The 26,553-nt window shown below is 49.8% G+C and overlaps 1 protein-coding gene and 1 long non-coding RNA gene across 7 annotated transcripts in view; one reads left to right on the top strand and one right to left on the bottom strand.

The window, feature by feature from the left end:
• LOC311511297 (uncharacterized protein) overlaps positions 1 to 25,826 on the bottom strand; it is a 51,756-nt gene extending 25,930 nt beyond the window's left edge. For all 6 annotated transcript variants that reach the window (XM_084611755.1, XM_084611753.1, XM_084611754.1 and 3 more), the window contains exon 1: positions 25,656 to 25,826. The gene's annotated coding sequence lies outside the window, so the exon portion shown is untranslated. The remainder of the gene's footprint in view (positions 1 to 25,655) is intronic.
• Positions 25,823 to 26,553, top strand: part of LOC311511298 — a 38,056-nt gene continuing 37,325 nt past the window's right edge. Inside the window, exon 1 of the long non-coding RNA XR_014709250.1 lies at positions 25,823 to 25,903. This is a non-coding gene — a long non-coding RNA (uncharacterized lncRNA). The remainder of the gene's footprint in view (positions 25,904 to 26,553) is intronic.

The raw sequence follows: 26,553 nt of genomic DNA, 5'->3' as shown, positions 1-26,553 counted from the left end.
TTCACCACCCTCCTAGTGAAAAAGGTTTTCCTAATCTCCAACTTAAACCTTCCCTACTGCAACTTGAGACCATTACTCCTTGTTCTGTCATCTGCTACCACTGAGAACAGTCTAGATCCATCCTCTTTGGAACCCCCTTTCAGGTAGTTGAAAGCAGCTATCAAACCCCACCTCATGCTTTTCTTCTGCAGACTAAACAATCCCAGTTCCCTCAGCCTCTCCTCAGAAGTCATGTTTCCAGTCCCCTAATCATTTTTGTTGCCCTCCACTGGACGCTTTCCAATTTTTCACATCCTTCTTGTAGTGTGGGGCCCAAAACTGGACACAGTACTCCAGATGAGCCCTCACCAAAGTCGAATAGAGGGGACAATCACATCCCTCGATCTTCTTGCCTCAGCACACCTTGTTTCTTTCTGTGACTCCCCAGTGAGTCCAAATGAGTAGATACTCCTGATAGAGACTGAACACAAGAACATCCCACTGCATCAGACCAATGGTCCATCTAGCTCAGTGGCCAATGCCAGGCCCCCCAGAGGGAATGAACAGAACAAGTAATCATCAAGTGATCCATCCCCTGACACCCGTACCAGCTTCTGGCAAACAGAGGCTAGAGACACCATCCCTGCCCATCCTGCCTGTGACACTGGCAGATAAAGTGTTAGCTCTTGCAAAAGCCCCCATGTCTTAACTGAACATGGACAAACGCAGAGCTGGAATCAGTCTGGCTCACCTGTGTTAGTATTGTTAAAACAGGCATTAGGGTTATAAGAATGTGTTTAGACTTTATGGAATACTTGTGAGTTGCTGCCTCGGTTAATATCTGACTAGTTGCATTGTGAGCCTCTGTGGCTCTGTCAATCACCAGACAGGAGAGAGACTCTACCTACGTGAAGTGCTGGTTGGCAACAAAATGGATTACACCCTGCCTGGGAGGAAAGGTCCATCAACAGCAGACAGAGCATTATGGGATGTTAAAGACGGCAAAAGACTGTTGTGCTCTTGACTTCCCCTTAGCTGAGTTTGCAGCTCAGAGCACATGGCAGGAAGGGGATAAAAAAACTCATGTAGAAGGAACTGATTATCTGTATGCTGCTTGGACTCCCAGGGGCAAAGTTTCAAGGCATAAGCAAGAGATCCCCAGCTGCTTAGCCTGGGTTAGTTCTAAAGAATATATAGAACTTGCTTATTATAGAAGCTTCTATTACCTTTCGAAATTTAAGACTGTAACTCTTCTGCATCTATATGATTACCTGCTTTAACTCTGTAAACAACTCTCATTTCCTTTTAAACAAATCTTAGGGTATGTCTACACTACGAAATCAGGTCGAATTTATAGAAGTCGTTATTTTAGAAATCGGTTTTATATATTCGAGTATGTGTGTGTCCCCACAGAAAATGCTCTAAGTGCATTAAGTGCATTAACTCAGCGGAGTGCTTCCACAGTACCGAGGCTAGCGTCGACTTCCGGAGTGTTGCACTGTGGGTAGCTATCCCACAGTTCCCGCAGTCTCCGCTGCCCATTGGAATTCTGGGTTGAGATCCCAATGCCTGATGGGGCTAAAACATTGTCACGGGTGGTTCTGGGTACATATTGTCAGGCCCCCATTCCCTCCCTCCCTCCGTGAAAGCAAGGGAAGACAATCGTTTCGCGCCTTTTTTCCTGAGTTACTTGTGCAGATGCCATACCACGGCAAGCATGGAGCCCGCTCAGCTCACTGTCACCGTATGTCTCCTGGGTGCTGGCAGACGTGGTACTGCATTGCTACACAGCAGCATCAACCCCTTGCCTTGTGGCAGCAGACGGTACAGTACGACTGGTAGCCGTCCTCGTCATGTCCGAGGTGCTCCTGGCCACGTCGGCCAGGAGCGCCTGGGCAGACATGGGCGCAGGGACTAAATCTGGAGTGACTCGACCAGGTCATTGTCTTTAGTCCTGCAGTCAGTCCTATTGAACCGTCTTATGGTGAGCAGGCAGGCGATATGGATTGCTAGCAGTCCTATTGCATCATCTTCTGCCGGGCAGCCATGAGATGTGGATGGCATGCAGTCCTTCTGCACCGTCTGCTGCCAGCCAAAGATGTAAAAGATAGATGGAGTGGATCAAAATAAGAAATAGACCAGATTTGTTTTGTACTCATTTGCTTCCTCCCCTCCCCTGTCTAGGGGACTCATTCCTCTAGGTCACACTGCAGTCACTCACAGAGAAGGTGCAGCGAGGTAAATCTAGCCATGTATCAATCAGAGGCCAGACTAACCTCATTGTTCCAATGAGAACAATAACTTAGGTGCACCATTTCTTATTGGAACCCTCCGTGAAGTCCTGCCTGAAATACTCCTTGATGTAAAGCCACCCCCTTTGTTGATTTTAGCTCCCTGAAGCCAACCCGGTAAACCATGTTGTCAGTCGCCCCTCCCTCCGTCAGAGCAACGGCAGACAATCGTTCCGCGCCTTTTTTCTGTGCGGACGCCATACCAAGGCAAGCATGGAGGCCGCTCAGCTCACTTTGGCACATTAAACACCAAACGCATTATCCAGCAGTATATGCAGCACCAGAACCTGGCAGAGTGATACCGGGCGAGGAGGCGATGTCAGCGCGGTCAAGTGAGTGATCAGGACACAGACACAGATTTCTCTGAAAGCATGGGCCCTGCCAATGCATGCATCATGGTGCTAATGGGGCAGGTTCATGCTGTGGAACGCCAATTTTGGGCTCGGGAAACAAGCACAGACTGGTGGGACCGCATAGTGTTGCAGGTCTGGAATGATTCCCAGTGGCTGCGAAACTTTCGCATGCATAGGGGCACTTTCATGGAACTTTGTGACTTGCTTTCCCCTGCCCTGAAGCGCATGAATACCAAGATGAGAGCAGCCCTCACAGTTGAGAAGCGAGTGGCGATAGCCCTGTGGAAGCTTGCAACGCCAGACAGCTACCGGTCAGTTGGGAATCAATTTGGAGAGGGCAAGTCTACTGTTGGGGCTGCTGTGATGCAAGTAGCCCACGCAATCAAAGATCTGCTGATATCAAGGGTAGTGACCCTGGGAAATGTGCAGGTCATAGTGGATGGCTTTGCTGCAATGGGATTCCCTAACTGTGGTGGGGCTATAGACGGAACCCATATCCCTATCTTGGCACCAGAGCACCAAGCCGGCGAGTACATAAACCGCAAGGGGTACTTTTCAATAGTGCTGCAAGCTCTGGTGGATCACAACGGACGTTTCACCAACATCAACGTGGGATGGCCGGGAAAGGTACATGACGCTTGCATCTTCAGGAACTCTGGTCTGTTTCAAAAGCTGCAGGAAGGGACTTTATTCCCAGACCAGAAAATAACGGTTGGGAATGTTGAAATGCCTGTATGTATCCTTGGGGACCCAGCCTACCCCTTAATGCCATGGCTCATGAAGCCGTACACAGGCAGCCTGGACAGTAGTCAGGAGCTGTTCAACTACAGGCTGAGCAAGTGCAGAATGGTGGTAGAACGTGCATTTGGACGTTTAAAGGCGCGCTGGCGCAGTTTACTGACTCGCTTAGACCTCAGCGAAACCAATATTCCCACTGTTATTACTGCTTGCTGTGTGCTCCACAATATCTGTGAGAGTAAGGGGGAGACGTTTATGGCAGCGTGGGAGGTTGAGGCAAATCGCCTGGCTGCTGGTTATGCGCAGCCAGACACCAGGACAGTTAGAAGAGCACAGGAGGGCACGGTACGCATCAAAGAAGCTTTGAAAACCAGTTTCATGACTGGCCAGGCTACGGTGTGAAAGTTCTCTTTGTTTCTCCTTGATGAAACCCACCGCCCCTTGGTTCACTCTACTTCCCTGCAAGCTAACCACCCTCCCCTCCTCCCTTTAATCATTGCTTGCAGAGGCAATAAAGTCATTGTTGCTTCACATTCATGCATTCTTTATTCATTCATCACACAAATAGGGGGATGACTACCAAGGTAGCCCAGGAGGGGTGGTGGAGGAGGGAAGGAAAATGCCAAACAGCACTTTAAAAGTTTACAACTTTAAAATTTATTGAATGCCAGCCTTCTTTTTTTGGGCAATCCTCTGTGGCAGAGTGGCTGGTTGGCCGGTGGCCCCCCCACCGTGTTCTTGGGCATCTGGGTGTGGAGGCTATGGAACTTGGGGAGGAGGGTGTTGGTTACACAGGTGCTGTAGTGGCAGTCTGTGCTCCAGCTGCCTTTGTTGCAGCTCAGCCATACACTGGAGCATACTGGTTTGGTCCTCCAGCAGCCTCAGCACTGAATCCTGCCTCCTCTCATCACGCTGCCGCCACATTTGCGCTTCAGCCCTGTCTTCAGCCCACCACTTACTCTCTTCAGCCCACCACTTACTCTCTTCAGCCCACCACCTCTCCTCCCTGTCATTTTGTACTTTCCTGCACTCTGACATTATTTGCCTCCACGCATTCGTCTGTGCTCTGTCAGTGTGGGAGGACAGCATGAGCTCAGAGAACATTTCATCACGAGTGCGTTTTTTTTCTTTCTAATCTTCACTAGCCTCTGGGAAGGAGAAGATCCTGTGATCATTGAAACACATGCAGCTGGTGGAGAAAAAAAAAGGGACAGCGGTATTTAAAAAGACATTTTATAAAACAGTGGCTACACTCTTTCAGGGTAAACCTTGCTGTTAACTGTACATACATAGCACATGCGCTTTCGTTACAAGGTCGCATTTTGCCTCCCCCTACCGAGTGGCTACCCCCTCAAACCTCCCCCCTCCCCGTGGCTAACAGTGGGGAACATTTCTGTTCAGCCACAGGTAAACAGCCCAGCAGGAATGGGCTCCTCTGAGTGTCCCTTGAAGAAAAGCACCCTATTTCAACCAGGTGACCATGAATGATATCTCACTCTCCTGAGGATAACACAGAGAGATAAAGAACGGATGTTGTTTGAACACCAGCAAACATACACTGCAATGCTTTGTTGTACAATGATTCCTGAGTACGTGTTACTGGCCTGGAGTGGTAAAGTGTCCTACCATGGAGGACGCAATAAGGCTGCCCTCCCCAGAAACCTTTTGCAAATGCTTTGGGAGTACATCCAGGAGAGCCGCGAATGCCAGGGCAAAGTAATCCTTTCACATGCTTGCTTTTAAACCATGTATAGTATTTTAAAAGGTACACGCACCAGAGGTCCCTTCTCCGCCTGCCGGGTCCAGGAAGCAGCCTTGGGTGGGTTTGGGGGGGTACTGGCTCCAGGTCCAGGGTGAGAAACAGTTCCTGGCTGTCGGCAAAACCGGTTTCTCCGCTTGCTTGCTGTGAGCTATCTACAACCTCCTCATCATCTTCATCCCCAAAACCTGCTTCCGTGTTGCCTCCATCTCCATTGAAGGAGTCAAACAACACATCTGGGGTAGTGGTGGCTGAACCCCCTAAAATGGCATGCAGCTCATCATAGAAGCGGCATGTTTGGGGCTCTGACCCGGAGCGGCCGTTCGCCTCTCTGGTTTTCTGGTAGGCTTGCCTCAGCTCCTTAAGTTTCACGTGGCACTGCTTCGGGTCCCTGTTATGGCCTCTGTCCTTCATGCCCTGGGAGATTTTGACAAAGGTTTTGGCATTTCGAAAACTGGAATGGAGTTCTGATAGCACGGATTCTTCTCCCCATACAGCGATCAGATCCCGTACCTCCCGTTCAGTCCATGCTGGAGCTCTTTTGCGATTCTGGGACTCCATCATGGTCACCTGCAGCTTGCCATGCTGGCCAAACAGGAAATGAGATTAAAAAGTTCACGGTTCTTTTCCTGTCTACCTGGCCAGTGCATCTGAGTTGAGAGTGCTGTCCAGAGCGGTCACAATGGAGCACTCTGGGATAGCTCTCGGAGGCCAATACCGTCTAATTGTGTCCACAGTACCCCAAATTCGACCCGGCAAGGCCGATTTAAGCGCTAATCCACTTGTCAGGGGTGGAGTAAGGAAATCGATTTTAAGAGCCCTTTAAGTCGAAATAAAGGGCTTCATCGTGTGGACGGGTGCAGGTTTACATCGATTTAACGCTGCTAAATTCGACCTAAAGTCCTAGCATAGACCAGGGCTTAATACAGGTTACTACAGGACTGGCTACAAGTGTGGTCTTTGTTGTGAGATCTAAGAATCAACTGATCTAAGTAAGTGACTGGTCCTTTGGGACTGACAGTAACCTGAACATTGCTGTGATTTGTGGTGTAAGGCAATGGTTCTCAACCAGGGGTCTGAGGCCCCCTGGAGGGCCATGAGCAGGTTTCAGGGGGGCTGCCAGCATTAGACTCGCTGAGGCCCAGGGCAGAAAGCTGAAGTCCCAGTGCATGGGGCTGAAGTCCAGGGCCCTGAGCCCCACCACCCGGGGCTGAAGCCTAACCAATGTAGCTTTGTGGGGGCCCTGTGGCATGGGACCCCAGGCAGTTGCCCTGCTCGCTACCCCCTAACACCAGACCTGGCTTTTAAATGCAGAAAACCAGTTATTGTGGCCCATGTGGCCTGTGGAGTTTTTATAGCATGTTGGGGGGGCCTCAGAAAGAAAAAGGTTCAGAACCCCTGGTGGAAGGGACCATCTGTCACAAAGGCTGGGTCACCTGCGTGGGGAGATCTACGGGATGACCCAAGGGGACTGTCTGTGATTCCATGTTAATGCTGTTACAGTGCCTGAAGCGTTTACACTGGATACTTGGTTGGTGAAATCTACATATCGACCTCACAACCAATCTGGGGTTTGTGCCCTGCTTCTTACCACTCTGCCTGAGGCTGGCCCTCATGCTCTCGAGTCACTGGAGACAGTGTTACAGAGACTTACGGGTGCAACACCACCAGCAGCAATTGGCAGCCATGCAGAGCAGGCTTTACAGTGACACCGTGTGGGCCAAATGGTCCATGGACTCAGTCAAGCCCCAGTTCTCCTCTGGTGCACATCAGCATCCCGGCAACCTTCAAGGAGGGTCAAGGCTGCCACTCCTTCAGTGATGATGGATCTCCAGCATAGAATCACCCGTGCCCCAGGACCCGCCTTATCTCCTGAGACAGAGGTGAATGACAGAGGGTGCACAACGGATCCTGGAGGGGGGGCGGGGTAGGGAAATATATAACAAAACACACCTTCCAGGAGTCATCCCTCAGGAAGTGAAGGTGACAGGCATTATGGTGACAGTAAAGGGGGAGGGGATGGAGTGGGAGCAGGAGAGAGCAGCACTCTCAAAGGCAATGTTGCCAGTGGGTCGCCCCACCACATCAGGCATGGGACTGATAGAGGGCCATTCCCTGGGTCTGGGTGCCTGCGAAGGGCTATATAAACCCCACGCTGGCATAGAAGGGGTAAAACTGCTGCTTTAGTCTGGACTGGCCCAGCCCCTCCACACCTGCAAACCATGCTATGACTGGAGCAGGAGTTAACAGGAGAGACCTACTCTACTCAGAGGGGAGCAACGCTAGGAAGGGAACAGTCTGTGGAGCATCTCCAGCCGCAAAGAGAGGGCTGGCAGCATTCGGGGCTCTGGCCTTCACCGAGGGAGGGTGGGGATCCCCGGAGCTCAAAGGGGGAGCAGGCTGAAACTTGCGCTGGAGAGCCAGTAAACTCTGCACAGGACTCAGACGCTCCCAGAGCCTCCAGAAGTAAGAGGGGCCAATATCCGGATGGGATCTGTCCACGTTTCCCCCGCATTTCTTTTCTTTCATTCCTTTATTTACCCTTGTTTTCCAACAGTTGGCTCTTTCAGCTGGTACCCCAAGAGAGGAAGAAAGTGCCCCAAGGCCTCAGCCAGAGGATTGAGCCCTGACACACTAGAAGGACATGCCCTGTAGCACACCTTGGGAAGGGGGCAATTGGACTCACAGAGGTGCACCCCAGAAGGCCTGAGGCCCAGCAGTTTGGCACCAGTTTGATGGGCTGGATTGCCTCTCACTGGGGGCTGCCAGCAGCCTGGCACATGGGGTAGATACGGGGGGGCCTGGGGAAGAGGAAGCGGGGCAGCATCCCAGACAGCACTCCGAGAAGAGAAATGGAGAGGGGATGAGGGGCACTGCAGTGAACTCAGCAGCCGTCCTAAAGGCCATTAGTAGAAAGTTGTCCTCTCCTTGGCCTACGGGGGTCAGACAGTGACACAGAGATCCCTTAGAAAAGGGTGACTTGGTCTTTGACAGCAGCTCTCACCTGATACCTGCCATCACAGCAAACACATCTCTTGGAGGATGTGAGGTGTGTACAGAAAACTCATAACTGGTCAAGACTCATAATGACAGAGATCAAAGTATGGGTCACATGTAAGGAACAAAGCATTTATATTGAAAATCTACTTCATGGACTCAGAATGGAAAAAATCAATCACCGAGAGGATTGGCCCATCCACCCAAGAGGGAGTCGTCACTTCTTACTAGTCAGCTGCAAGATAACGCAAGGCTCAAGTGATCGGCCTTGCTCCCTCCAAAACTATCAATGGAAAACCATTTGGGGCACCACCAAACACCTGAAATTGGGGTGGGGAGGGAGCTGAAGGTAACACAAATTTGTAGATCATCTGCAGGGCCGTCCCGGGGGGGAGAAGCAAGAGGGGCAATTTGCCCTGGGCCCCCCCACGAGAGTTTTCAGGGGCCCCCCAGGAGAATTTTCAGCGGCACTTCGGCAGCAGGTTCTTCAGTGCCACTGAACACACCCGGAGTGAAGGACCCACCGCCGAAGACCCGCCGTCACTTCTTTTGCTTCGGGTCTTCGGCGGCGGAGGTCCTTCCGCTCCATGTCTTCGGCGAAGTGCCCCAAAGTCCTGGAGTGGAAGGACCCCCTCCGCTGAAGACCCCAGACCCCCTGAATCCTCTGGGTGGCTCTGATTCATCCAAAATATGAATAGTGTAAAGGTACATGTTACATGTGTATGGTATGGAGGGGCAGGGCAGAGTGTATAGGGGAGGGGACATGTTTGGAGGAGGGGCAGACTGGGCGGAGCTAGGGCATGGCTGGACCAGGGTCAGGGGGCCCAGCTGGAAGTAGCAGTGAGGGACCCAGCTCAATGTGCAGCTCAGGCTACATCACCAAGGTGGCATATGCCATACCGTATGCTGCTGCTGCCTGTAATAAGTGCGTGCAGCAGCCTAGGACAGGAGACAGCAACTGGCTCCTACAGTGCTAAGAGAGGGCTGCAGGGGATGGACAAGAAGGGGAGGTGGAGCTGGAAACAGTGGCAGAAGGAGAAGGTGGGGAAGGAGAGAGACATTTGAAAGCATGACCATTATTCCCATTCCACTGTAACAAAAAGTACAGGAGAGGGCTGCAGCACTTCAGAATCACCCAGCAACTACGTGGAGAGAGCACTGGACGGGGACTTTTCCTGGCTCTGCCACGGGCCTGCTGGGTGACCTTGGGTAAGCCATTGCACTTCTCTGTGCCTCTGATTGCAAACTTGTGTGAGATCCACAACTGCCTATAGGGCTGCTTACTCCTCCAGCCAACATCGCTCTGTGCAAAAAGCTAGGAAGTTCACTTACAAAAAAACTTTTATGAATGCAGGATTTAAGGTTGCCCAGAGCTGTCTGGTGCCCCTCCAGAAGAGACATCAGCAAAACTCAAACTTGTAATAATCAGAAAATGCAGAGATAAGGTACACACCAATGTAATCCTAATTCTGACCCATGTGAGCAATGACCCTTTCTTTACTCCTACAAAACCCCTATGTGCACCCAGCCATTTGAGATTGTGCCTATCACTAAAGTACTAGGGAAAACGACAACCATGGCACAGAATCAAGCACTTTATCTTTGCTACAACAGAATTTGGTTTTATGTGAGCTACACTTTACAGGAGCTACTGACAACTGTTCTACACTCAGACACTGAACCTGCTCCCCAGCAACAGCCGCACCCTTCACCCTCTACCTTTCAGTACATCTATAGCTGACTGAGTGAGTGAGTACAGCAGAGAACACCCAGTGGCTGCATGAGTAACTCACACCCTGCACAAACATAACCTGCTCACTCCCATCTCTTCTCTGTATGTCTCAGAGTCCCAGAGCTGCTGCTGTCATTTATGCACACAGGCTTTCACACCTGTTACTGCTTGCAAGACCTAATCCAGTTACAGGACTGAACCCTTATTTTCCCATCACATGGGACAGTCTCAGCTGAGGGCTAGGTGAGAAGGGGAGGAGGTACAAAGGGAAAAGAGTTGCTGTCCCCAGGATATCAAAGAGATGTATTTTTAATTGGTTCTAAAAGAAATGATCTCACCCACCTTGTCTAGCCAAGAGACCTGAAAGTGGCAGGAGACATAAACAGGAAGACAGAGCTCAGGATTCTAAACCAAACATTTATAAGCCCCTGGAAGAAACTACATTTCCCTTCTGCACCTGGGTATGTTCGTGTCCTATATGAGGGACCACCCCATTCCTTTCATAGCAGCAAGGGGAGACTGCAGCCAGCCAGATGGTCCTTCCCCATCCTGGGATGTGTGTTGTGAGGAAGATTGTGTGTGGTGGGTACATGGGCGAGTCCCCAAACAGCTAGACCCATCTGCAGACTGGAAAGCCAGGGCAACTCCAGCACAGCATCAGGGCTCTGGGCAGGGGTAGCTGTTCTGGAGCTGGGCCTCTGCCCCTCTAGGTCCCATGGCAGATGGCTCTGGCAGCATCAAGTGGGTCCATCACTGCAGGGGAAGGTTGGGGCAGTGTCTGAGATCAGGTTCAGGATTGCCGGGGGGTGGTGGTGTCCATGCCCAGGAATGGAATTCACCTCCCGTCCCCACCCCTCTGCAGAGCCCAGCAACTAGGGATTTATCCAGTGAAGTGAATTTCACTCTGGGTGACTTTGAGGCAGCCACTGAAAGATCCTTGTGCCTTAGGCTCCACACTGGCCAAAGGAGTTTACTAGTACTCCCTCCCCAGACTTCCGGGGGCAGCCAGAGATAATTAGTGGGTTATGGGAATTAGAAGATGAAAATTCATTAAGAACAATGATATTTGTGTGTTTATTATTAAATCCCCAGACACCCACCAATCTGCATCCTTCTTCCGATGAGCTATAAATATATAAGGGATTCAGCTACTGATCCTGCAGTGAGTTCCTACCCCTCCCCACTTTCTATAGCAGCACTTTTAAGAACAGGCCAGGGAAACAAGTAAATACTTCGAACCAAATTCTGGAAGCTGCTAAGCATGCACAAATGAAACCTAGGTTCCGTCTCTCCAAGGACCTGGCCCCTAGTGCAAAATAATAGGCACTCGCCAGAAATCTGAAATGGCCACTTCATAACTGATAGAATGTTATTTATCTATTGACTTCTGGGAATTCCCAGTAAAAGAAACAACCCAGTGAAGGTGATACCCTGAGGGAAAGGCCTCATGTGTCTTTACAAATTGGTATAATCTAATCTGGAACTTTATACACTAAAATACTTTATTCATAAAATATCAGGGTTGGAAGGGACTTCAGGAGGTCTTTTAGTCCAACCTGCTGCTCAAAGCAGGACCAATCCCCAATTTTTGCCCCAGATCCCTAAATGGACCCCTCAAGGATTGAACTCACAACCCTAGGTTTAGCAGGCCAATGCTCAAACCACTGAACTATCCCTCCTCCCCTTGTAGCTATGGCTATTGTCTAATGTCGCTACAGGGCAGAATCCAGGTTGGGTGCCTTAGCTGTGAATTCCATCCTCAGCACATTGTGATTGCTGTTAAGTGGGTTTGGCAACATTCATTTTGTCTATTTCTTTTTTTTTTTATTTCAGTTGACAATATTGATATTTATTTTAAGCCCTTTTTTCAATGTTTACAATTTCAATGTTCAGAGCTGTGGGAAATTATGGGGGTGGTCAGACAACAATTATTTAATTACAGTAAATGTTGAGATTCCCAAAGCCAAATCTTTTTAAATGTTCAAACAAATTGTCAATGTCACAAGCAAAATATACAGTGTAAATATCCTTAAAATCAAACTACTTTCTCCAGAAGCATTTCTGTATTTTACCTATATAAATAGTTTTTCCATCTGTGTGTGTGTGTGTGTACAGTGAAATCAACATTTACTGCAATTTATTAATAAAAATCCAATCCCTTCAAGCGTACTTTTAAGTAACTACATGCTTTAATTTTTTCACTTCCTGGACTGTAATGCTTCCTTTGGGGATAATTACACTCTCCCTGTGATGTATTTTACTCTCAGTACCGTAACCCTATCATGATGTAGCTCCTGTCTGGGAGCTCTGCTGAGGCCAGTGGCATTATGATCAGAATGTGACACTCTGACACATGAGCAGAGACCCATGCGGGAGGGTGGAGGATGAGGTAACATGGAAGCTACCAGGGTTGAACATGGCCCTACAGATTGTGAGGAGCAAACTCCCTCTCCCCTTCTCCTCTCTCCCACCTCCCAGAGTCGGTAACTCTGATAAATCGTTCCCTGAAATCTAATTAGCCGCAGAACGTGAGACAGTGATTAACGCAGGTGTCTTAGGGGCTGCAGCACCAAACCCCTACCTGGGTGAGGGGGATGAAGAACTGCAGTAGAAATGGCTTAGGCTGGCTGATGTGGGACTGGGAGCTGAGTTGACCAAGAGGCCAGAACTCATGGGGGGTTGGGACAAGAAGTCAACAGGACTAGGTAGAGGCACTTCTGTGTAATTTCCCCGTTTACCATCCTGCCATGTATTTAATTTAGAAACTCTTCATTCACATTTAAACACAGTGGAGCTAAGCTGTGTTGATGCATTTCCACTTACAGTGGTATAGTTTTAATTAGGTGCTTAATCAGATGCTTATGCAACACAAAGCAGTCAATAATTGGTGTGTTTTCATTAAGTAACTTGACTGTGTGCTGTGCCGCACTTTTAAAAAAAAGATGGCTTGAGCAAGTGTCAAAATTTCAGGCATTAAGAAATGGAAAGTTGGTGTCAGTTCATTTCTCATGTGTTTATCTCATAATTTTAATTTTAGTTTTGAATCAGTATTAATACCATGTTGTTTTAATAGCATTAGAGTCTATTTGTATAATTGTTTGCAAGATTTCATTGGATATTGTGAACCAGCCATCTTAACCTTTTATTTTGAGATTACTAAATACAATCCAGCACCCCACTCCTGAAAGACCTCAAGCCTTGGCTGGTGGCATGCTCCTTGGAAAGCAAACACCTGATGAGCCCTTTCGTCCTAAAATTGCTTTTGGATCTTTGACATTGCTTTATCCACCCCACCAGAAAATGCTATAGGTAACCAGGTAATTACAGCATACCTTTACTAGGTATAGTTCTACCAGCTATGTGCCAAAATTGAAATGGTTCTGTTTGTTTTATCTTTCATTCAGCTTTGCAGTTATTAGATCTCATGTAAAAACTGGAACTGAAATAACCAAAGCAAGTTAAGAAAAGAGTGGCATCGGGCACAGGTGGGAGTAAAATGATAAAGGGCAAGAACTCAGAGCCCCAGACCCCCAATGTGATGTGGCCATGAAATAGGTTAATGCAGTCCTAGGATGGGTCAGGCGAGGTAGACACAGGGAAAGGTTAGTACTGCTATACAAGCAGCAAAGAGTCCTGTGGCACCTTATAGACTAACAAACGTACTGGAGCATACGCTTTTGTGGGTGAATACCCACTACGTCACACGGTGCTCTGTATTCACCCAGGAAAGCTTATGTTCCAATATGTCTGTTAGTCTATAAGGAGCCACAGGACCCTTTGCCGCTTTTACAGATCCAGACTAACACGGCGACCCCTCTGATACTGCTATACAAGGCACTGATGAGACCTCACCTGGGCCATTCTGGTCTCCCATGTTTAAGAAGGGTGAATTCAAACTGGAACAGGTGCAGAGAAAGGCTACTAGGATGATCCGAGGAATGGAAAATCTGCCATATGAGAGAAGACTCGAAGAAGCTAAAGAAGGCTGAGGGGAGACAGGGTTGCTCCCTATAAATACATCAGAGGGATAAATACCAGGGAGGAGAGGAGTTATTTAGGTTAAGCACCAATGTTGGCACTAGAACAAATGGATATTGGCGGCCAACAAGTTTTGGCTTGACATTAGGCGAAGATTTCTAACCATTAGAATGAAATTTTGGAACAGCCTTCCAAGGGGAGCAGCGGGGGCAAAATACCTAACAGGCTTCAAGAATGAGCTCAATGCCTTCATGGAGGGGATGGTATGATGGGACTGCCTACAATGGCATGTAGCTGATCTGCAACTGCTAGCAGCAAATATCTCCAAAGGCCGGTGATGGGACACTAGATGGGGAGGGCTCTGAGTTACTACAGAGAATTCTTTCCCAGGTGTCTTGCTGCTGGGTCTTGCCCACATGCTCAGGGTCTAACTGACTGCCATAATTGGGGATGGGAAGGAATTTTGCCCAGACTCAGATTGGCAGAGACCCTGTGGGGTTTTTATTTTTTTGCCTTCCTCTGCAGCATGGGGCATGGCATGGGTCATTTGCAGGTTTAAACTAGTGTGAATAGTGGATATTTTGTGTAGCTTGAAGTCTTTAAATAATGATTTGAGGACTTCATTAACTCAGCCAGAGGTTATGGGTCTATTACAGGAGTGGGTGAGTGAGGTTCTGTGGCCTGCGATGTGCAGGAGGTCAGACTAGATGATCTTGATGGTCCCTTCTGGCCTCAAAGCCTGAGAGTCTATAAACTGTGCTTTGCGTTGCACAGACACTGATGGCAATCAGAGCCCTATCGTGCAGCACATGGCAGAGAACCTGACTGAGATCAGGATCCCCATTGTGCTGGGCACTGCACAGACAGAGAGGGAAAGTCCTTACCCCAAAGAGATCACAATCCAAGTAGACAATGGGTAGGAGGAAAACAGAGAGGGGCTGTGATTTCCCCAACATCACCAATGAGGTCAGTGACAGAGCCAGGAACAGACCCCGGTAACTCCAGAGCCCCATGACCCACAGCTCGGAAAGGTCCCCAGACCCCATTGTATTAGGCTGCAGGAAGAGCTGGTTTGTCCATGGATGCACAGGCTGCCTTGGCAGGGCAGGGCCATAGCTGGGGGTGTGTCATGGGTCAGGAGAAGTCTGTGTCCAGTCCTGTGGTGCTGTGCTCCTGGCTCATTCCTCCAGCACTCACTGCTGCCCCTCCATTACCAGCTATACTGTTCAGGCAGCCCCAGGCCTCAGAGAGGTCACTGCCCCCCCACCCCCAAACCAGATTTACAGATCTTGCGTAGCAGATAGAATACCCCTGCTCAGGGTTCTAGGGGTGTGTCTGTGCGAATTTGCTATTGTGCTTTTTCAGGGAGTTTGTTGAGCAGATGGTGTAGAAACTCCCTGAAAAATCACAAGAGCAAATCCGCACAGACACATCCCTAGAACCCCAAGCAAGGGTATTCTATCTGCTACGCAAGATCCATAAACCTGGAAATATTCGGCGCCCCATCATCTCGGGCATTGGCACTCTGACAGCAGGATTGTCTGGCTATGTAGACTTCCTCCTCAGGCCCAATGCTACCAGCACTCTCAGCTATCTTTGAGACACCACTGACTTCCTGAGGAAACTACAATCCATCGGTGATCTTCCTGATAACACCATCCTGGCCACTATGATGTAGAAGCCCTCTACACCAACATTCCACACAAAGATGGACTACAAGCCATCAGGAACACTACCCATGATAATGTCACAGCAAACCTGATGGCTCAATTTTGTGACTTTGTCCTCATCCGTAACTATTTCACATTTGGGGACAATGCATACCTTCAAATCAGCGGCACTGCTATGGGTACCCGCATGGCCCCACAGTATGCCAACATTTTTATGGCTGACTAAGAACAATGCTTCCTCAGCTCTCATAGAATCATAGAATATCAGGGTTGGAAGGGACCCCAGAAGGTCATCTAGTCCAACCCCCTGCTCAAAGCAGGACCAATTCCCAGTTAAATCATCCCAGCCAGGGCTTTGTCAGGCCTGACCTTAAAAACCTCTAAGGAAGGAGATTCTACCACCTCCCTAGGTAACTCATTCCAGTGTTTCACCACCCTCTTAGTGAAAAAGTTTTTCCTAATATCCAATCTAAACCTCCCCCACTGCAACTTGAGACCATTACTCCTCGTTCTGTCATCTGCTACCATTGAGAACAGTCTAGAGCCATCCTCTTTGGAACCCCCTTTCAGGTAGTTGAAAGCAGCTATCAAATCCCCCCTCATTCTTCTCTTCTGCAGGCTAAACAATAGCTCAGTGGTTTGAGCATTGGCCTGCTAAACCCAGGGTTGTGAGTTCAATCCTTGAGGGGGCCATTTAGGGATCTGGGGCAAAAATTGGGGATTGGTCCTGCTTTGAGCAGGGGGTTGGACTAGATGATCTCCTGAGGTCCCTTCCAACCCTGATATTCTATGATTCTATGATTCTATGAAAAGAAGCCCTTGAGGAATTCCACCATGATTTCAACAATTTCCATCCCACCATCAACCTCAGCCTGGACCAGTCCACACAAGAGATCCACTTCCTGGACACTATGGTGCTAATAAGCGATGGTCACAGAACCACCACCCTACACCGGAAACCTCCTGACCGCTATGTCTACCTACATGCCTCCAGCTTTCATCCAGACCACACCCATGATCCATTGTCTACAGCCAAGCTCTAAGATACAACCGCATTTGCTCCAACCCCTCAGACAGAGACAAACACCTACAAGATCTCTATCAAGCATTCTTACAACTACAATACCCACCTGCCAAAGCGAAGAAACAGATTGACAGAGCCAGAAGAGTACCCAGAAGTTACCTACTGCAGGACAGGCCCAACGAAGAGTATAACAGAACGCCACTAGCCATCACTTTCAGCCCCCAACTAAAACCTCTCCAGTGCATCATCAAGGATCTGCAACCTATCCTGAAGGACAACCCATCACTCTCACAGATCTTGGGAGACAGGCCAGTCTTTGCTTACAGACAGCCTCCCAACCTGAAGCAAATACTCACCAGCAACCACACACCACACAACAAAAACACTAACCCAGGAACCTATCCTTGCAACAAAGCCCGTTGCCAACTGTGTCCACATATTTATTCAGGGGACATCATCATAGGGCATAATCACATCAGCCACACTATCAGAGGCTCGTTCACCTGCACATCTACCAATGTGATATATGCCATCATGTGCCAGTAATGCCCCTCTGCCATGTACATTGGCCAAACCGGACAGTCTCGATGTAAAAGAATAAATGGACACAAATCAGATGTCAGTGTAGAACACAACAGCACAAAAGAGAATTATTTCAATATAGGCATGGAAGGGATCTTGAGAGGTTGTCTACTGAAGCCTCCTGTGATGAGGCCAGACCAAGTATCCCTAGACTTTCCCAGACCGGTGTACCTCTACCCTGGTCTAGAAACCTCCAATGAAGGAAATTCCACAACCTCCCTTGGAAGCCAATGCAATGCAAACAGACCAAAACAACGCCGTACACGCACACACTGGGCTTGGGGTTCATAGATTCATAATGATCATCTCAGGGGACACTATCACAGGGCCTAATAACATCAGCCACACTATCAGAGGCTCGTTCACCTGCACATCTACCAGTGTGATCTATGCCATCATGTACAAGCAATGCCCTTCTGCCATGTATATTGGTCAAACTGGACAGTCTCTACGTAAAAGAATAAATGGACACAAATCAGATGTCAAGAATTATAACATTCACAAACCAGTCGGAGAACACTTCAATCTCTCTGGTCACGCGATTACAGACATGAAAGTTGCGATATTACAACAGAAAAACTTCAAAACCAGAGTCCAGCGAGAGACTGCTGAATTGGAATTCATTTGCAAATTGGATACAATTAACTTAGGCTTGAATAGAGACTGGGAGTGGCTAACTCATTATACAAGGTAACCTATTTCCCCTTGTTTTTTCCTACCAAGCTCCTTGAGTCTCCTTTCATAAGGCAAGTTTTCCATTCCTCGGATCACCCTAGTAGCCCTTCTCTGTACCTGTTCCACTTTGAATTCATCCTTCTTAAACATGGGAGACCAGAACTGCACACAGTATGCCAGGTGAGCTCTCACCAATGCCTTGTATAATGGTACTAAAACCTTATCTCTACTGGAAATACCTCGCCTCATGCATCCCAAGACCGCATTCGCTTTTTTCACGGCCATATCACATTGGCGGCTCATAGTCATCCTATGATCAACCAATACTCCAAGGTCCTTCTCCTCCGTTACTTCTAATTGATGTGTCCCCAGCTTATAACTAAAATTTTTGTTATTAATCCCTAAATGCATAACCTTACACTTCTCACTATTAAATTTCATCCTATTACTATTACTCCAGTTTACAAGGTCATCCAGATCATCCTGTATGATATCCTGGTCCTTCTCTAAATTGGCAATACCTCCCAGCTTTCTATCATCCACAAACTTTATTAGCACACTCCCACTTTTTGTGCCGAGGTCAGTAATAAAATGATTAAATAAGATTGGTCCCAAAACTGATCCCTGAGGAACTCCACTGGTAACCTCCCTCCAGCCTGACAGTTCACCTTTCAGTAGGACCCACTGTAGTCTCCCTGTTAACCAATTCCTTATCCACCTTTCAATTTTCATATTGATCCCCATCTTTTCCAATTTAACTAATGATTCCCCATGTGGCACGGTATCAAACACCTTACTGAAATCTAGGTAAATTAGATCCACTGCGTTTCCTCTGTCTAAAAAATCTGTTACTTTTTCAAAGAAGGAGATCAAATTGGTTTGGCACAATCTACCTTTTGTAAAACCATGTTGTAGTTTGTCCCATTTACCATTGACCTCAATGTCCTTAACTACTTTCTCCTTCAAAATTTTTTCAAAGACCTTGCACACTACAGATGTCAAACTAACAGGCCTGTAGTTACCCGGATCTCTTTTTTTCCCTTTCTTAAAAACAGGAACTATGTTAGCAATTCTCCAGTCATACGGTACAACCCCTGAGTTTACAGATTCATTAAAAATTCTTGCTAATGGGCTTGCAATTTCATGTGCCAATTCCTTTAATATTCTTGGATGACAATTATCTGGGCCCCCCCAATTTAGTCCCATTTAGCTGTTTGAGTTTCGTTTCTACCTCAGATATGGTAATATCTACCTCCATCCTCATTCCCATTTGTCATGCTACCATTATCCCCAAGATCCTCTTTAGCCTTATTAAAGACTGAGGCAAAGTATTTGTTTAGACATTGGGCCATGCCTAGATTATCCTTGACCTCCACTCCATCCTCAGTGTTTAGTGGTCCCGCTTCTTCTTTCTTTGTTTTCTTCTTATTTATATGGCTATAGAACCTTTTACTATTGGTTTTAATTCCCTTTGCAAGGTCCAATTCTACTTGACTTTTAGCCTGTCTCACTTTATCCCTACATGTTCTGACCTCAATAAGGTAGCTTTCCTAGCTGATCTCTCCCATCTTCCACTCCCTGTATGCTTTCTGCTTTTTCTTAATCACCTCTCTGAGATGCTTGCTCATCCAGCTTGGTCTGCAACTCCTGCCTTTGAATTTTTTCCCCTTTCTTGGGATGCAGACTTCCGATAGCTTCTGCAGCTTTGATTTAAAGTAATCCCAGGCCTCCTCTGCCTGATAAGTTCTTCAGTCCATTCCACTTCCCTAACTAATTTCCTTAATTTTTGAAAGTCAGCCCTTTTGAAATCAAAAACCCTAGTTGCAGATTTATTTTTGTTAATCCTTCCGTTCAGTTTGAACTGAATTAGCTCATGATCACTTGAACCAAGATTATCCCCTACAACCATTTCTTCTATGAGGTCCTCACTACTCACCAAAACCAAATCTAAAATGGCATCCCCTCCAGTCGGTTCAGCAACTACTTGATGAAGGAATCCATCAGCTATCGCATCTAGGAACATCTGAGCCCTATTATTATTACTAGCACTCGTCTCTAGTCTATATCTGGGAAGATAAAGTCTCCCATGATCACGCAGATTCCATTAGTATTTACTTCACTAAAAACATTAAAGAGGGCTCTATCCATATCCAAATTAGATCCCGGCGGTCTATAGCACACCCCAAGCACTATCCCAGGGGAGGCTCTAATAGTTTTCTTCCCCAATGTAATTTTTGCCCAGACGGACTCTGTCTTATCCATTCCATCGATTCTTATTTCTTTACATTCTACCTCATCATTGATATACAATGCTACTCCACCACCTTTACCTTTATTTCGGTCTTTCCTAAACAGCACATACCCTTCAATACCTGTAGACCAGTCATGACGACTATTCCACCATGTTTCTGTTATCCCTACAATATCTGGTTTCACTTCCTGCACCAGTAGAATCATAGAATCATAGAATATCAGGGTTGGAAGGGACCCCAGAAGGTTATCTAGTCCAACCCCCTGCTCAAAGCAGGACCAATTCCCAGTTAAATCATCCCAGCCAGGGCTTTGTCAAGCCTGACCTTAAAAACCTCTAAGGAAGGAGATTCTACCACCTCCCTAGGTAACGCATTCCAGTGTTTCACCACCCTCTTAGTGAAAAAGTTTTTCCTAATATCCAATCTAAACCTCCCCCACTGCAACTTGAGACCATTACTCCTCGTTCTGTCATCTGCTACCATTGAGAACAGTCTAGAGCCATCCTCTTTGGAACCCCCTTTCAGGTAGTTGAAAGCAGCTATCAAATCCCCCCTCATTCTTCTCTTCTGCAGGCTAAACAATCCCAGCTCCCTCAGCCTCTCCTCATAAGTCATGTGTTCCAGTCCCCTAATCATTTTTCTTGCCCTTCGCTGGACTCTCTCCAATTTATCCACATCCTTCTTGAAGTGTGGGGCCCAAAACTGGACACAGTACTCCAGATGAGGCCTCACCAATGTCGAATAGAGGGGAATGATCACGTCCCTCGATCTGCTCGCTATGCCTCTACTTATACATCCCAAAATGCCATTGGCCTTCTTGGCAACAAGGGCACACTGCTGACTCATATCCAGCTTCTCGTCCACTGTCACCCCTAGGTCCTTTTCCGCAGAACTGCTGCCTAGCCATTCGGTCCCCAGTCTGTAGCGGTGCATTGGGTTCTTCCGTCCTAAGTGCAGGAGCCTGCACTTATCCTTATTGAACCTCATCAGATTTCTTTTGGCCCAATCCTCCAATTTGTCTAGGTCTTTCTGTATCCTATCCCTCCCTTCCTACGTATCTACCACTCCTCCCAGTTTAGTATCATCCACAAATTTGCTGAGAGTGCAATCCACACCATCCTCCAGATCATTTATGAAGATATTGAACAAAACCGGCCCCAGGACCGACCCTTGGGGTACTCCACTTGATACCGGCTGCCAACTAGATATGGAGCCATTGATCACTACGCGTTGAGCCCGACAATCTAGCCAGCTTTCTACCCACCTTGTAGTGCATTCATCCAGCCCATATTTCCTTAACTTGCTGACAAGAATACTGTGGGAGACCGTGTCAAAAGCTTTGCTAAAGTCAAGAAACAATACATCCACTGCTTTCCCTTCATCCACAGAACCAGTAATCTCATCATAAAAGGCGATTAGATTAGTCAGGCATGACCTTCCCTTGGTGAATCCATGCTGGCTGTTCCTGATCACTTTCCTCTCATGCAAGTGCTTCAGGATTGATTCTTTGAGGACCTGCTCCATGATTTTTCCAGGGACTGAAGTGAGGCTGACTGGCCTGTAGTTCCCAGGATCCTCCTTCCAGTACCTCTAGTTCCTCCATTTTGTTACCTAGGCTCCTTGCATTGGTGTACAAACATCTTAATTTTTGCTGTTTGGCCTCGCTCACATTCTGTACCCTATTAGGCACAGTCATTCTACAGCCAGTATAACCTATTAGACTGGTATCCACACTGCCCTTCCTCCTTATATACATTCTCCTACCACGGCTGTATACTTTCTTACTTCGTTTTCTTCCCTTTCAATGCTAAAATCCGGTGTGGAGATTACCTGGACATCTCCCCAAAATTCCTAGTTTAAAGCTCTCTTAATCAGTTGTGACAGTCTCCACCCTAGAAGTCTATTTCCTTCCCTACTCAGATGAAGTCCATCCTGAGAGAACTATCCTCTGTCCATGAATGCCTCCCAGTGGCCATAGATCCCAAAGCCCTCCTTATAGCACTATTGCCTAAGCCATCTGTTGATAGTCATAATCCTGTCACACCTTTGTTGCCCTTTTCTAGGAACAGGCAGAATCCCACTAAAGATCACCTGAGCCTCCATTTCCTTAAGCGTCTTCCCCTGCCCAGCATAGTCTCCCTTAATACGTTCCAGCGAGAATCTAGCCATATCATTTGTTCCCACATGAAGGATAATTAGGGGATTCTTTCCTGCTCCCTTTAGGATCCTTTTCAACCTCAGGTCTACATCCCGTATCTTAGCACCTGGAAGACAGCATACCCTTCTATTCTCTGGATCAGCTCTGGTTACAGGCTTGTCTAGTCTCAGTAAAGAGTTCCCGATTACATAGACCTGCCTTTTCCTGGTGACAGTGCTATTCTCCAGTCTATCCCCTGTTCCCTCTGGCTGCAAGTTCTTTCCATTCCTATTCTCCCTTGTAATCCTCTTCAACCTACCCTGTATCCTCCTGGGGCTCATATTTGGTGTAGTCTCCATTGACTCTTCCCCTTTTCCTATAGGACTAGCCGCTCTTCTCTTCTTCCTTGCCCTTCCACCTTCAGTGACTACCTGCTGAGCCCTTTCTTCATTTTCCAACTCTGCAAACCTGTTCTTGAGCTCTATTTCTCCTTCACTAGCCCATCTTTTCCTCTGCCTGGTTCTTTTAGTCACAGGCTTCCACTGACCACTTTCCTCACCCAGTCTCCCCTCAGAATTCCCCAGCCCTGCTTCCATCTGCAAGTCTGAGCTTTTCCCTTCAGATACCTCATGTCTTTGCTCCATAATCTGCTCGAACCTCTTTCTAAACTCAACCAGACTTTCCACCTGCATCTCCAAACCTTGGATCTTTTCCTCCACCAGCTCTATCAGACGGCATTTCATGCAGACAAAACTCTTACCAGGTACCTCCTCCAGGATCATGTACATACTGCAGCTTCCATATTCAGTCATCCTCATTGTGTCTTCCACTACATGAGTCACTCCCACTGCTGCCTCTGTATCTGTCATACCCTTCCCACCTAAGTCCTGTTAATCTTCTCCAACAGAACTCCCACTCAAACTCCCCTGTTTACAGCTCTGTTTGCTAGCTCCTGTGCCGCGACAGCTGTCTGTGTTAAGGGGAGAGGCAAGAATTCAAACAATCTGGGTTCAGTTTTGCCCCAAATTCTCCACGCAAACTTGAGCAAATTATTTCAGCTCTCTGAGCTTCAGTTTCCCCATCTGTAAAATGGAGAGTCCCACCATTTGCCTATTTAGCCTTTGAGCTTTTTGTGGCAATGGTTCTCTGTCACTGTGGGCATGTCTACACTGCAGTTAGACACTGACGGCTGGCCTGTGCCCACTGACTTGGGCTCACACGGGGTCGTTGGGCTGTGGGGTTGTTTAATTGCAGTGTAGATGTTATGGCTTGGGCTGCAGCCCAAGGTCTGGCACCCTCCCACCTTGCAGGTCCTACAACCTGTCTCCAGCCCGAGCCCAGACATCTACACTGCAATGAAACAGCCCCTTCACCTGAGCCCTGTGAGCCCACGTCAGCTGGCATGGGCCCGCTGTGGACTTTTTAATGGCAGTGTAGACATACCCTTGGTGTCCGTTCAGCACCTCTCACAATGGGGACTCTGACCTTGGTCAGTGTCTGTGCAGAGCCCTGCACAACAGGGGGCCTGATCTCAGTCGGGGGCTCTGCAACTCCCGGCATTATAGGATCCCTGATTTTGTTTGGGGTCTCTGCCGCATCTGGCAAAATGTGGGGCCAGGATCTCCTTCAGTGTCTGTGCAGTGACCAGTACAGTGGTGGGGTCAGTGCAGTACCAGGCCCAACGGAGACACAGATCTCAGTCGAGGTCTCTGAAGTGCCCAGCACAATGGAGGCACTGCCTGGCACAAGGGGGGCCGTGATCTCGCTCCAGGTCTCCGTTTTCCCTGGCACAATAGGGGGCCTGATGTCAGTTAGGGTCTCTACAGCGCCCGGCACAACAGGGGCATAGATCTCACTTGGGGTCTCCGCAGCGCGTGGCAGAACGGTGGGGTCTGACCTTACTTGGGGTCTCCGCAGTGCCTGGCAGAACAGGACCCAGATCTCACTTGGGGTCTCCACAGCGCCTGGCAGAACAAGGTCCCCGATTTTGTTTGCTGTCTCTGCAGCACCTGGCACAATGGGAGCCTGATTTCACTTCGTATTGATGCAGGGCTTGGCACAACAGGGGCCCGGAGATCAGTCAGGGTCACTGTAGCACCCAGCACAACAAGGTCCCTGCTCTCTTTAGGGCTCTCTGCAGTTCCTGGGACAATGAGTGCCCCAAACTTGGTCAAGGTTTGTGCAGTGTCCGGCACACTGGGGCACCTGATCTCAGGCAAAGCCTGAGCCACGCTCAGTACGATTAGAACCCTGATCTCAGTTGGACACCTGGAGAGAAAAGCGGGAAGATTTTCAAGAATTTGATATCAGTATTTCAGAACTGAGGAGAAAATGGGGCACAAACTTAATATTTGCCAATATAAGAGAGAAGCATCAAGATCTGGGTAGATTTTATGTCATCACTCAACAGTTCAAGAGAAAACAGGGGAAATTTGAGGGGATTATACAGCGATATTCAAGCAACAACAGAACAGGATGGATTCTTTTTGCCTCATATTCACATGGACAGCAGGGAGCCCTTTCACAGGGGAAAAGAGTGGGGCTGGAGTCCTGTGGTCACTGCCTGTGGGGCGGGGCTGGCAGTGGGCTCTGGAAATGTGACTAGCAGGCGGTAGGGGCAGGGGCTGCTGGGTTGGGTGGGGGAAAGTAGCTGGGACTGGGAAACCTGGGGCCCGGCAGTCTCCATGGGGAATGGAGCTCCTCTCTTCCCTTCCTGTGCCTTTCCATGCCCTGTTGCCAACAGAGAGTGCCCCCCCCCCCAGCCCATCAGGACTCTCCCAGCCTCTGCCCATTTCAGAAATCACTCAGGGGAACATTTCCCACCTAAACAAGGACAAAACACTGCAGGGAAAAATGGGGGGAACACCCCCAAAGCTGAGATTTGAACTAGACACTGGAGAAGTGGCGAGCAAATGGGGTACAGTCGGTGGAGGAGACCAGAGAAGACCTTCTCCGGCAATTGAGAGAAAAGCGGCGGAGGGGAGGGGGGATCACCATGGAGTTTGATCGTTGCTAACCAGAGAGAAAGGGGAAGGACCGGAAAGGGTGGTATCACCCTGGGAGAGGGCAGCGGTAAATCCGAGGGGATCTCAGCCCCCAGCTTCTCGGGGGTCACCTGCTCTTCTCCCCTTCCTGCAATTTCCTAACTGTACAGACATTTTTCCATCCGCCCCTTTCCCCAGGTCTCCCCCCCCCCAGCCCGGGCTCACTCCCCCCGGCCCGGCAGCCCCCGCCCAGCCACACTCAGGGCCCCGGGGGGCTGGTCCCGGCCCCCGGGGGGCTGGTCCCGGCCCCCGGGGGGCTGGTCCCGGCCCCCGGGGGGCTGGTCCCGGCCCCCGGGGGGCTGGTCCCGGCCCCCGGGGGGCCCCAGGCAGAGCCGGGCGGGGGGCGCTGGGCTCCCGCTCTTACAGCGGCTCTGAGCCCCGCGGGCGGGCGGGCCGCAGGGAGCAGCCCGCGGCGCTGCGAGACGCCGGGCCCCGCTCCGGTACCTGGAGGTCGCAGCTCCGCGGGGGGCAGAGCCCAGGGCGGCTCCCGCTGACGAAGGGCCCAGGCCGGGCGCGCGCGGGGCTCTCAGCGCGGCCCCGCAGCCTCAGGGGGAGCAGCAGCAGCAGCACCGCGGCGCGCACGCAGCAGGGGTCAGACCCCACCCCCTGCCAATGTCACTTCCGCTCCTGGGCGAGTCAGCGACTACATCTCCCAGCCTGCCCCGGGGGGGCTTCCGCCCTCTGGAGCCCAGGTAAGGGGGAGGCCTGAGATCAGCCTGGTTCCCCCAACCTGGCATCCCCTCGCCCCGCAGAGAACCCCCAGCCCGCGCCTCTCAGACCGCCCCCGCCAAGCGGCCCCTTCCCGCGGCGCCTTCCCGCGTCTCGGGCGAACTCTCGTGTCCCGGGGGCCCCGCCCCTCGGCCGGGCGCTGTGCTGCGGGGCGCCTCGGCCCCGGGGTCTCCGTGTCCCCCCGGCTCCGACCGCCCCCCCCGTTCCGTGTCCTGCCCCCCCTTGTCCGACCGTCCCCCCGCTCCGTGTCCCGCCACTCCCCGGCTCCGACCGCCCCGTGTCCTGCCCCCCCATCCGACCCCCCCACCTTCCCGCCTCCTCCCGGGTCCGACTGACCCCCGCCCCGTGACCGGCCCCCCCCGGCTCCGATCGCCCCCCTCCCGCCCCGTGTCCTCCCCCCCCCCCGTCCGGCCTCCTCCCGGGTCCGACTGGCCTCCGCCCCGTGTCCTGCCCCCCCATCCGACCCCCCCACCTTCCCGCCTCCTCCGGGGTCCGACCGCCCCCCGCCCCGTGACCTGCCCCCCCCCCCGGCTCCGACCGCCCCCCGCCCCGTGACCTGCCCCCCCCCCGGCTCCGATCGCCCCCCTCCCGCTCCGTGTCCTGCCCCCCGTGT

This window comes from Lepidochelys olivacea (assembly GCF_965140295.1).
Source record: "Lepidochelys olivacea isolate rLepOli2 genome assembly, chromosome: 22".
NCBI classification, from domain to species: Eukaryota; Metazoa; Chordata; order Testudines; family Cheloniidae; genus Lepidochelys; species Lepidochelys olivacea.
The sequence above is the reverse complement of the archived record's forward strand: the minus strand, read 5'-3'. Positions and strand labels throughout refer to the sequence as shown.